Here is a 12816-nt window from a genome sequence, read left to right on the forward strand (position 1 = left end):
GGGAAGTACCTTCACCCTCAGGAACAGGCACCCCTGCTCACGTCAGTGTGATGGCCTGGAAATCGGATTCAGAGGCTGAACCTGAGGAATCCCAGCCTGTACAGAAGTCCCTGCCTCCAGGGCCGGCTGAGCCGGGACAGGGGCTTGAACCTGAAGGGCCCCAACCTGTGCTGGATCCTCAGGAGCAGACACCAGTTGAATCCACTCTGGCTCCGGAGGTGATTGAGGACCCATTGCCTGCAGGTGCTCCTCTTCCAGCCCTGTCAGGGGAAGGTGAGGTTGCCTCTGGGTCCAGTAACCCTCCAGCCTCTCCTGAGCTGCAGAGGCTCAGGGCAGAGAGGCGGAGGGAACTATGTTGTCACAGGAGGAGTGCTCGCCTCCAGGCCAGGAGAGTTGAGTCACCTGTGGACTATGCCTCAGAGGAGATAAAGGCCAGCCAGCCCAGTCCCAGGTTGCGGGAGCAACATCGTTGGTAACCTGTTGGTAACCTGCCAACACCCTGACCTGCTCTCCTGCCAGAGTTCCTGACCATGCCCAACTCCTCGCTTTGGACCTCGCTTTGCCCCTGACAGACAGCCTCCTTACCCTCGACCTAGGACCGGACTTAGACCACGCCACATGGTAACCCCCCCCCCCCGGGACCAGCACAGCCAGTGAGAGAGCCCCAGCAGAGATTCTGAATGACAAAACATGCAGCAAAGCAAAGCATGGAAATATAGACTGTCAGACCTTTAAAATACCCCCTTCTAAGTTTCTTCCATAGCTACCCACTTCCCTTAGCAGAGAAAGAGACCACACCTTTAGTAAGTTTAAAATGCTTTACTTACAAACCCTTCAAAGGGTTAAAAACCTCTAAGGAAGGAGTCTACAACCTTCTGAGGGAGACGGTTCCACTGTTGAACAGCTCTTAGGAAGACACTCTTTTATACCACACACTGTTTCCTGCGCACTGTTCCTGCATAGGATATGCACCAGGATTTTCTCCAGTCGGAACCCCTTTTACAATGTCTTTCTTGGCTATTCATCAGATAATACTGCGTATCAATGGCCACAAGCCACAATGGCTATGTCCTACTTCCGCTATGAGAGGCAATATGTCTCTGAATGCCAGTTGCTGGCAATCTGAGGCAGGTGGAGTGTTGTTGCATTTAGGACTTCCTTGCAGACTTCCCATGGGTATCTGATTGGTCGTTGTGAGTAAAGGATTCTGGACTACATGGGCTATTGGCCTGGTGCAATAGGGTTCTTGTGACGCAAGGAAACCAAAGTTTTGATCAACAGACAATGCTTTCCCAACCTCTTATGTGTGCCAATGTTGCACCGATAGTATAAAAGCTCTGTTCCTTAGCTTGCCTATAAAAACTCTGAATCCAACTCCAATTTCCCCCAATAGATTTTCCAACAACAAAAACGTAACAACTTCCACTTAGAAAATGACAACGAGCCGTTAAAAGCTATTGATTGATTCCTGACAGAATCTAGGGAGCTTTCTTCTCCTATCTTTCCATACAGCTTGTTCCAAAAACCGATTAAGCCTAAGTACTTGCTTGCAGTCCACTGTGGTGCTGTTGACTTGCCTGTGAAAAATAAATTGGCTTAAATCCAGGTACGCCGGTTTAAATGGCTTATAGAGGAAAGGGCAGATAATGCCAGTGCTAAGACCATTAGCCCATTATAACAATCCTAATCCTCTGCCCTAACAAGCAAACGGAACAGCCATTTCATTATAGACTTCTTGTCACTGGGTTTGCAAGAATGGGAAAATATGACAGTGGTTGAACAGGCATGTACAGGGTCTTTTGCACCTGTCAATGGAATTGCAAGATTGACACCCTGCAAAAAATAGAGAGACGGATTAAAAATTGTAAAATTTTAGGCCATAAGGCCATGAAATTAAGGGGTGGCAGTGTGTCTGTGACATTTCTATAATCAGCTGGTGATCTATTTTCATCTTTATGTCTTTTCCATTGTCTTATCACGGCTGTAGTCTGCTTTGATGTGATGAAATTGTGGTTTACAAATATTGTGATAAACAAATTAAAGGTCAAAGCTCAGATAAATGGCCCCAGTATTTGCATCCTGCACTTCTTTGTATGTTCAATCCACCAGGTGAGAGTAACTCTGTGCAGTTAGCCATGGTGGTTCTGATAACGTAGTTCTTTAAGGTGCCCCAATATTCTTTGTTGGTTTGGTTGCCACAGACCAACGCTTCTGCTCCCCTGAGATTCACCGCTCGGATACACCAGAAAGACAGAATCCCTGAGGATTTCAGTTACACTACAAGGAAGGTCAAATCTTCTTCTGCAAAGCCAGAATGTCTTCTCTGCAAGAACCAAAACAACAGTTTAGCAGCAGCAGCATTTGGGTTTCAAATTGAGCTGGTGGCTGCCACTGAGCTAAGAATCTTAGAGGTCTCAGCTAAGCTGAGGGAGTTCGGTTTCTGTTTGCTGTGAATCACTCTTTATTTGCTCAGATTTGAACCACTGCTCCTTTAGTGGATCCTGGTGGATCACATCTTTACTTGTTGCATAGAGGGAATACAGATGTGATTTGACAGGGCTGACTTTAACAGGCGAAATGAGGCTGCCCCCTTCCTCCAAAAGTTCACAAATATTTCCATATTCAGCTTCTTTTGCTGCCCAAAGGTTCTAGAGTTATGAAAAAGGGACAAAACCTTTCTCCATGCCATCCATAACATACCCTCCGACATTTCTCCCATGAAAATAGGGACGTCCCATTACATAATGGCAATTTTACTATTTATGCCTCACACATCTTACTGGGTTGCCCCAGCCATTCTGGGCAGCTTCCAACATATATAAAAAACATAATAAAACATTAAACGTTTTTTTTAAAAACCTCCCTATACATTCAGACGGCTTGGGGGTTGGATAACGTCATACCCTTCAACATTTCTCCAATGAAAGTAGGGACATTCTAAAGAAAAGTGGGACATTCTGGGATCAAATCAGAAACTGGAATGGCTTATCTAAATCAGGGACGTCTCTGGAAAATAGGGACACTTGGAGAGCCTGCCATAATTTTATAAACACATATCAGTTTGCCCCTCCCTCACCTTTTCTCTAAACCAGTGTTTCCAGAACTTGGGTCCCCAGCGGTTTTTGGACTACAACTCCCATCATCCCTAGCTAGCAGGTCCAGTGGTCATGGATGATGGGAATTGTAGTCCAAAGACAGTTTGGAAACACTAAACTAACATCTCTCAGGATAGTTGTGAAGACAAAAAAGGGAGACAAGGATACAACACCCTTGGTGTTCCTTGGAGGAAGCATACTTTATTATTGCCTACACTGAACCACTGCATTTTCTTGGATTTTGAGGCTGCATCATAGCAACATGACCCATGGGAGCACATGTGTGTACATGCGCATTAAAAGGGTTATCAGAAACGGTGTTATCTTTGGAAAAGAAGCCCTGCTCAGCCTGTAGGGGAACATCAAAAGCCAAACCAAAAGTGACTGATCCTCTGAATTATGCAAAGAGAAAAAACTTAATCATTATACCACAGACCTGGGAATAAAAGTCCCGCGACAGAAGACAGAGAACTCAAGTGCCTAATCACAAGTGCAAGGAAGGTAGCAAGGCATCAGACATTCCACCCACACCCCTTCTCAAGATGAAATGCTTGTCTGGTTCAAAGGGACTTCTATATACAGGAGAAAGGAGCTGGGTGATTAGTGAGTCAGGTAAGACAGGAAAGGGGAATTTTGCAGCACAGAATTGCGCCAAGGTGCTGACAAGCCCTGTGGAGCCACTCTGATTACATTCTACTCAGGGTAGACATGCTGGAATTGATGAATCTAAGTGAATATGTCCATTGGTTTCAAGGTGTCTACTTTGCGTAGGGTGAGCACTGGATACAGCCATTTTTTTCAGCCTCATTGAGTCTTTAGGATAAATCTATGAATTTTGGGCTGAATCTACACAGATATTAAAAATGCTGTGAAAATGCTTTTTTTAAAAAAAATACCAGTTTTTAAATATATATGGAATTTGCCATTAGCTCATCAGAACCATCTAGTGTCCCATTTGTATAATGCAATTAGAACACACTTAAAATGTTATATTTGCAGCTGTATAGCTGAGTCCTTGGTTTCTATTTTTTTGCCATCTCTAGTTCAGTTTGCACCATTTCCACCTCTGTTTGCAATTTTAAAAAAATCTGAAAATTCATGCCCATTTTTATGTTTTACATTGCACATTTAAATTCAAACGTTAAACAACCTCATCCTCATTTAGGATTCCGGGAATCCTTAGACTCCCCTCCACCCTTCCGTGGTTACCAATTTCAATCTTTTTCCACTGCTTCACATATTTTCTCTATTTTTCCCAAAAAATCCATTTTTACCTTGGTTTCTAGTACATTACAAGTGTTACTCAAATCCTGCCAAAGTTTTTAGTAGTTTATAGTGTTCTCTTAAGTACATTGTGAATTTTCCCCATTAAGTTCCCATAAACTTCGCATAAAGTTCCTCTCTTCCTGGTTTCTGATTTTCCCAGTCATTTTTGCCATTTCACCATAGTCCATCACCTTCATCAGCCATTCATCTCTGGTCAGGACTTTATCTTCTTTCCATCTCTGGGCCGGTAGTATCCGCACTGCTGTCATTGCATACATAAGTAGTCGTTTCTGCTCTTTTGGTATCTCTGCACCTAAAATTCCTAATAAAAAAGGCTCCGGTTTCTTCACAAATGTTATTTTAAACATTTTTTTCAACTCATTATATATCATCTCCCAGAATGCTTTTATTATCTTGCATGTCCAGCACATCTGGTATAACGTGCCTTCCTTCTCCTTACATTTCCAACATACATTTAAAGCAGTTCTATACATCTTTGCTCATTTTAGAGGTGTTAAATACCACCGATACATCATTTTCATATAGTTCTCCTTCAGCTCACAGTGTGCTGTAAATTTTAAGTCAAGGGTCACCTAGTTCAACCCCCTGCAATGCAGGAATCTTTTTGCCCAATGAGGGGCTCAAACTCACAACCCTGAGATTGAGACTCTCATGCTCTGCCAACTGTGCTATCCCAGCTGTTACAGACAACCATTGCCAATCATTGGTTGTGGCTTCACATGCTGTTAGTCTCCTTGCCTTCTGCTTAGGGCCTCTTCTGGTATGCCCCACAAAGGACCTTAAGGTCCATGAATAATCATAGTTTAGAGGTCCAGGGCCCTAAGGAAGTCAGATTATCCTCCACCAGGGCCAGCGCCAGCGCCAGGGCCTTCTCAGTGATGGCTGCGACCTGGTGGAATGCATTGTCCCATGAGACCAGGGCCCTGCAGGATTTAACTTCCTTCCGCAGGGCCTGTAAGACAGAGCTATTCTGCCTGGCTTTCAATTTGAACTTAGCCTGATCTTTTATTCCCCTTCCTTCCCTCCCCTTCCCCATTTTAGGAAGATTACCCGCTCTGGGATCCCACAGCTAATTCTCCCCTGGCCTCTTTGCTGGCCCAAATAGGACTAATTTAGCCAGCTAGCCCTGGTGATCATCTAACGTTTATTGGATGGATTTCCCCTGTAAATTGATTTTTGAATTCTGAATTTATTGTTATTCGTGTTTTATACCATATTTTATGCTGTTTTTTGATGCATCAATTAAGTGTTTTAAATTTGATGTTAGCCGCCCTGAGCCCGGTTTTCTGAACTGGGAAGGGCGGGGTATAAATAAAAAATTATTATTTATTATTACTCATCTCAGTGTGTTAGAAACTTCAGAATCTAGACCAGAATGGAAAAATCCAGGCAGCAATATTTTTTAAAACACCAGTTTTATTGACTTTGGTTTAATTTGTCAGACAAATAAAGCAAAGGGGTGCATTCAGGAAAAATGAGAGAATGCCCCCGAACACCAGGGGCAGACAGTTTTTATCCCCTTAGGCAAAGCAAAGTTCAGCCCCTGACCCACCCCTTACATATTCCTCTTTATACATATTCATTAAAAGCTCTACCAATTAAAGAATTGATGGTGGCCCTTCGGTTCCAAGTTGCATTATCCACTAGGTGGCGCTGCGAGTTTATAATCCTCTTGACCTATTTGCAATTCCCGTAAATGCTCCTTGACCCCCCGCCTCTTTCTGTGGTTTTAACAGGTCGCTCGGTTTAGAACTTTGTGGTGGGCTAAACATCCTGCTTCTTGCTCTCTCCTCGGTGTTTACCAGAATTTTGGTCAGCAGCTAGCTACAGGTGTGAAATGTTCTGACCACACATGCTGCATTTGCAAAGAATGCTTTTGCAAACAGAAGAGAGATAGCTTTTAGCCTTTTTAGCTTGCTCCTTTTAAAATGGCGTTTTTGGATTATAAAATGGCTCCAGCCTGGCTCTCCAAAGTGGCCCTCTGGTCTCCACTCCTTCATTCCCCCCTTTCCATCACGAAAATGCCGACCGTTACGGTCTCCATTTTCGTTTTGATGGATCTATAGGTCACTCGTGGCATCTGTTGGGGCCAAGGTGCATACCAGACATTCTGACTTATTGGCAGAATGGGCTACCATCTCAGCCATTTGTAACCGCCTATTGTAAGGGTTATGGACGCCCCACTCAGTCATTTGACGAAAAAAATTGGCATGGGAGGCCAGGGGACTCTTTCCCGCTTTGGCCAATACACAGGTAGGTTCTCCAATTCTCCAACCAGATACGATATTGTTCATGCCAGCAAGAATACAGGAGCATCCAAAGAAATAGGGCAGTACATACCACTCCTACCCACCAACCTCAATATTTCCATAGTTCCTCCCACCAATACTCGGGGCCATTCCTAATATTCTTTTACCGCTGAAGGGCCCACTGATATTCGTATTCAATAAACGCTTGGGCCTCTGGGGTCATTTTCCACCTTATTTCTGAAGCTCCTACCACTTGGATCAACTTCCCAACTATTCCCGGTGGGTGGGGACCCCTGTGGTTTCCTGGGAGAATACTATATCCAAAAGGGGCTTCTTCTTCCACGTAAATGATGTTGCACCCACAAGAATATATCCACCCCTGCAACGGCCTGACACATGGGGTGACTATATCAAGGGGTTCTGGTCCCAATACCAAAAGTCCTAGTGGTGCCTCTAAATTTGCTGGAGAGCAAGTTTCTACGTTGGGGACGCTGCCCTCGGGCACCCCTCCCATCCAATTCTTCTGGAACTAGGTACCCTGTCTGTCTACTGGGTGGCAACTCTTATGCAGCCACAAGAATACCCTGCCACATTCAAGGGTATTAGATATGGAGTTACCAGGCCCAGTAGTTCAGGCAGTATTCTGGGATTTTGGGAGACTCGAGCCACCACGATAGTCACAGGTGGGACTGCAGAATTTACAGGCACCTGTTCAGCAATTTTAATGTGCACCTGATTCAGACACCCTCCCATGCAACACCCGGAGTAAGATTTGGGCCTGGTTTATCAAATGGGGTTGATATATCGCTTTACCATGCAACCAGCGGGCTATTCTATAGAGTTGGTATGGCTCGGTAGGGTCAGGGCAATAAGACATAGAGCAAGTCAATAAAGAAAATAAGAGAGAAAAGAGAAAGTCTTTGTGACTGTCCTTGTGATGAGTCGTCGCAGGATCTCGTTGCCCGTGGCCCAACGCTTTTCCTGGTAGCGTCAGACACAAGGTGATGATCAGCTTCAGAGGGTCAGCAGGATTTCAGACGCGTGTGATGTACCCAGGGGATCACCTCGGCTACTTTCACTGCAGTAGGGGATGAGGGGGTCACCAGACGCTGTCACCCAGAGGAACTGGTGAACCGGCTCAGCGAGACTGCCGCGGGACTGCATGATGTACTCTCGAGGGAATACCTGGAAAGGAAGCAAACACACACACGACAAACAAAGGGATTGTACTTGTCCTTGAGTGATGTGATTTTTTCATCTGCCCCAAACTGGCGGGGATGACTTGGACGAAAGGGGGTGGCCTGCCATACAAAAGTTCTCAGTCTCTTGGTTGGCGCACAGGACACAGTTTTGGGATGTAGCAGCAGTTAGTTATAGCAGCAGTTAATTGAGATAGGTTGGTGATGTAGAGTATTCTCCCAAGGTGTGCTTTAGCAGCTGGGCTTCCCAACTGGGTGGATTCGTGGCAATTCTTCACAATCACGCTGGCAAGATGCTGGGGCACCAAAAACACGGCTGTCTGGTCCTTCCTGGAGCGTTGCTCCTTCTTGACATGCCCACTGATGTTCATCAAGGGTGTAACGCTGTTCCACATCATCTGGAGTGAGTTCTGGGATTATTCTTTTGGCATAGCAGGCATTTCCTGGAAATCTGGGCTGCCAGTTGATAAAGGTTGGCTATATAGACATACTTTTCCAGCTGCTTGGTTGTGGCATCTGGCCCCATGTGGGTGGACTCATAGTATCTGGTTTGTCAGCAGTACTTAAGATCACTTCTGGGACCACTGCTCCAATAACTGAGGCGGGGGCCGGTCTCCGGGCTGCTTCCTTGGCCACTCTGTCTGCCAATCGATTTCCTCTGGCCACTTCTCCTGGTCCAGTCTTGTGTCCATAACCTCAATGCAATCGTGCGTCTGCTCCTCACCTTCTCCTACCGGCAACAGGGTAGCTGGGTTGAGGGCGGTGGTGCCCACTGGTGGAGGTTTCAGAGCTGCCTCACAAGCTGCATTATCTGCTTTCCGGTTGCCTCTAGTGACCATGTCCCGACCTCTGCCATGGCCTTTGCAGTGCATTACAGCAATTTCTTTGGGGGCCCATACAGCTTCTAGTAACGTCTCAACTTCTGGACCATATTTCAGAGCTTTCTCGTGGGCTCCAATCAAGCCCCGCTCTTTCCATAGGGCGCCATGCGCATGCAGGGTTAAGAAGGCATATTTAGAATCAGTATAGATGTTAGCCTTGCATCCAGCTGCCAATTGCATGGCAATGCCTTTCGCTGTTGGGCTTCACCTCAAAGGACAAATAACTCTTGGAGACTTTGGCCTCCTCAGAACTCTTGGAATGCTTGCCTGGCCTGCACCCCCACTTTTGGGTGCTCTATTGCCTGAGGAACAGCTTGCAACTGCCTTTTCAGCCTTTCTCCAACACACAGTCCATCACACAGATGCGTTGAACCGTAGAAACAACTTCCCAAAGCAGCCTCAGCCCCCTCTGGGCTTGGTACTCAGCCCCCTCTGGGCTTGGTACTCCTTCTGGGCATCCTCAGGCCCCTCTGGGCTTTCTGGGCGTCCCACAGACCCTTCTGGGCTTCCAGATCCCTCTGGTCTGGCTTCTACTGCGGCCTGACATGCCGTCTTCAGTCCCTGCCACGCAACCCAGGGCTTCTCTAGAGCATCAGCCACGTCTGCTTCACAAGCCTCCACTGCGCCTGTAAACTTCTTAATGGGCTGGGCAAAGCCTGTTTCAGCCTGTGTACTTTCCCATAGCTGCTTTTCTGCCAGTCAGTAATACATGCATTTTGACCAGGCTTCCCAATTGGCTCCATGTAGCCTTTTACAGGGGTAATTCTTATGGCCTTGCTGTTGCTGAGCAGGCATCTTCCTCCCCCTTGGCTGCGGGTCTCTGAATGGCTACGGCGGACCCCTCGGATCCCTGGGCTGTGAGCCATTGCCGTGCCTAACACTGCTGCCTTTTCTTTCCTCCACTGCTTTTTCTCCCTCTTCTCAGCCTCTCCTCTTTGTTCAAACACCTTCTGGGCGATGGCCATGATCTGAGATCTGGACATGCCCTGGAACCCGGGCTGTTTTTGGATTTTGGTTCTAATGTCCTTTGCACATTGTCCTATGATAGGTACTTAGAGCATTGCGATTGTCCACATTATTTGGGTCCCACTGTGGGTTGGTTAAGGGATATCGGTGAGGCCACTCTGCCTCCTGAACCTGCTGTTCTTTTAGGTGTTCTAGAGCCTGTGTATTAATTCTCCTCCTTTCCTCTGAAGTAAAGAGAGTGTTCAGCAATTGCTGACAGTCTGTCCAGGTAGGCTCATGTGCTGCAAATACAGAGGACAGCAAGTCCACCACTGCCTGGGGCTTCTCAGCAAACGCAGGGGTGTGGGTCTGGTCTTCCAATTCATCAAATCAATGGTGGTGAAGGGGACATATTGAAGGGTGAATGTCCTAGGCTGCGGTGGCGGGGCAGGTGGGGCAGGTGGGGCAGGGACATTTTGAGCACCGTCTTGCCCTGCCGGAGGTGCAGGGGGTGGAGGTGGTGGATTGTCAAAAACCACGCGAAGGCGGGTCAGGACTGCTGTCCCTGCCTCTACACTGGATGTGGGCTGATTGGATCTGCACTGTTTTAGGTAATTTCCAAAGGCTTTTTCTCGACCCCTGTGATAAGCGTCTGCAGCATCTCGATACATAGTGGTCAAACTTCTGTATTTGCTCATCTTTTTCCTCAATTCTTTAAGACTGGGGTATAATTCATCCAGGACCTGGTCACTGGGCTCTGCCTTGTGTACTTCTGGGCTGGCTGGCAGCCCCCCCTTTCCTGCTTTGGCTCCTGGGGCCGCATATCGGGGCAGCGGTGGAGCTTTGAGGATATGGGGCTGTCCCTGTCCTCCCAAGGGGGGCCACCACGGCACTTGGATCATATGGGGATGGGGCCAGGACTTTTGCCTCGGATCCCTGGTAAATGGGCTTCTTGAGGCGTTTTCCTGCCTGTGCTCCTTAATTTTGCATTGATCAGTCTTATATTTCTTCAGCCAGGGGGTTGGGGGGGTTCTCTATTATCACGTGAACCTCTAGAACTTCATCCATGTTCACAAACTCATCCAAGTTAAATGGAGAAAGCTCTTCTTCCTCTTTTGGTTCTGTGCAGTTTTTTTTTGTTTGTTTGTTTTTTAACTTCTAATATTTCTTCCAACAGACACCTGCCACATGGCTGCTCACACCCTGTGTCAGCTTCAGGTGTCCGGCTTGTTTTTCATGCCTTCCTTCATCTTTTTCTGTGGCAACTAACTTGTCAACTGTGGTGGCCACAAAGATGCAGGTCCTCTCTTGAGGCTCCTCTGCCTGAGCCTCAAACTAGGGGTCTATTGCAGTGTTCTCTGAGACACACCTAAACACTGAGCCATCCAGCTGGTGCCTGGTTAAGGACACCAATTAAATTGCCCTCTCTGTCTCAACTGTAACTGCTATAGGTCTGAAACCATTTCGTATTTCCTAGCCATAGACCACCTCTCACTGGTCATCAGAGAAGCTAGGGGGCTGCTGGTGGTTTCCCTGATGTGTTCCAAACTGCCGCTGGTCACAGAGGTACCCAGCTCTTCCCTAACTAAGTTCTGGGATTTAGGTTGGCCTCCCTGGTCAAGCTGTAGTTACTATAGGGATCAAAACTATTGGAGGTCTGCAAGGCTCATGTGCTTCCCAGTTCAGTAATGGGCTTTGGAGAAACTAGGAGGCTTGCCTTACTACCAAAGCCACAGCTCAGCAGAGAATTCTCCAGCTCTGCCTGGCTGAACTCTTGCCTTCATTGAGGTCCAGAGATCTGAAACCTTTGTATACACTCTAGTTCTGTATACTAACTTGGATAACCTAAGGGATCTCTGGAGCGATCCCCTCCATCGCTCCCAAAGCTGAATCTGAGTCTGAAACTCTTCCCTAAATAGATACTCAGCCTCAAAGATACCCCTTGTTGCCCTGTCCCAGTTAGGGCCCCTATGTTTCTTCCCAGTTCACACAGAGTGCGCAAGCATTCTGGCGTCATCACAACGCCATAGTCTCTGCTGAATCCTTTCTTGAAATTGTTCAGCATACACTGTAGGGGAGTTACCGGACCTTTTGAGCCACCCCCCCCATATTTAATATGGCCCTTGTGCAGCGTCCCCAAACACCAAACACACAGACACGCAGTTCCCAACTTTCCTCGCCCAGTCGAGCTCGCGCTGCTGGGAAACGAAGTACTTATTGGTTCTACCCCAGGGGAATACCCTGGGGTTGCACACACACACACGCACCAAGTGCCTCTTTCACTGGACGCTGTACCACACACTAGCCTCCCGTTCCCCCCTCTTTTTCCCTTCTGCCTTCCTTTAAATCCTTAAGCGTGGGTGGGTATTAGGGGCCAATCCTTCCCTTACTGCCACCAAGCACGCTTGGACATGTGATCAAGATGTCCCTTCTCCTTAGAAAAGGAGGTTTCCTATGTCCTCAGGGCCCTTTGCCATGTACTCACCCCAGCCGGCTGGTTCCTCCTGCCCTGTCAACCTCGGTCCTTCAATCCGTTGTCTCCTCTCACAGGATCCAGCAGAAGGGTCAAATTGGCTTCGCCTTCCTCCGAAGAAAAACCTCGGTGGCGCCAGGAAAGCGGCCTATTGGCTCTTCCCCTGCGTCCTGCCTAGAAAAGGACAAGGGAGCTGCCTTCTGGTCTTTTTGAGGACTTAAGGTCCTTGATCCGAGTCACCTGAGGCACCAGAAATGTTAGAAACTTCAGAATCTAGACCAGAATGGAAAAATCCAGGCAGCAATATTTTTTAAAACACCAGTTTTATTGACTTTGGTTTAATTTGTCAGACAAATAAAGCAAAGGGGTGCATTCAGGAAAAATGAGAGAATGCCCCCGAACACCAGGGGCAGACAGTTTTTATCCCCTTAGGCAAAGCAAAGTTCAGCCCCTGACCCACCCCTTACATATTCCTCTTTATACATATTCATTAAAAGCTCTACCAATTAAAGAATTGATGGTGGCCCTTCGGTTCCAAGTTGCATTATCCACTAGGTGGCGCTGCGAGTTTATAATCCTCTTGACCTATTTGCAATTCCCGTAAATGCTCCTTGACCCCCCGCCTCTTTCTGTGGTTTTAACAGGTCGCTCGGTTTAGAACTTTGTGGTGGGCTAAACATCCTGCTT

Source organism: Podarcis gaigeae, assembly GCF_964106915.1.
Source record: "Podarcis gaigeae genome assembly, chromosome: 14".
NCBI classification, from domain to species: domain Eukaryota; kingdom Metazoa; phylum Chordata; class Lepidosauria; order Squamata; family Lacertidae; genus Podarcis; species Podarcis gaigeae.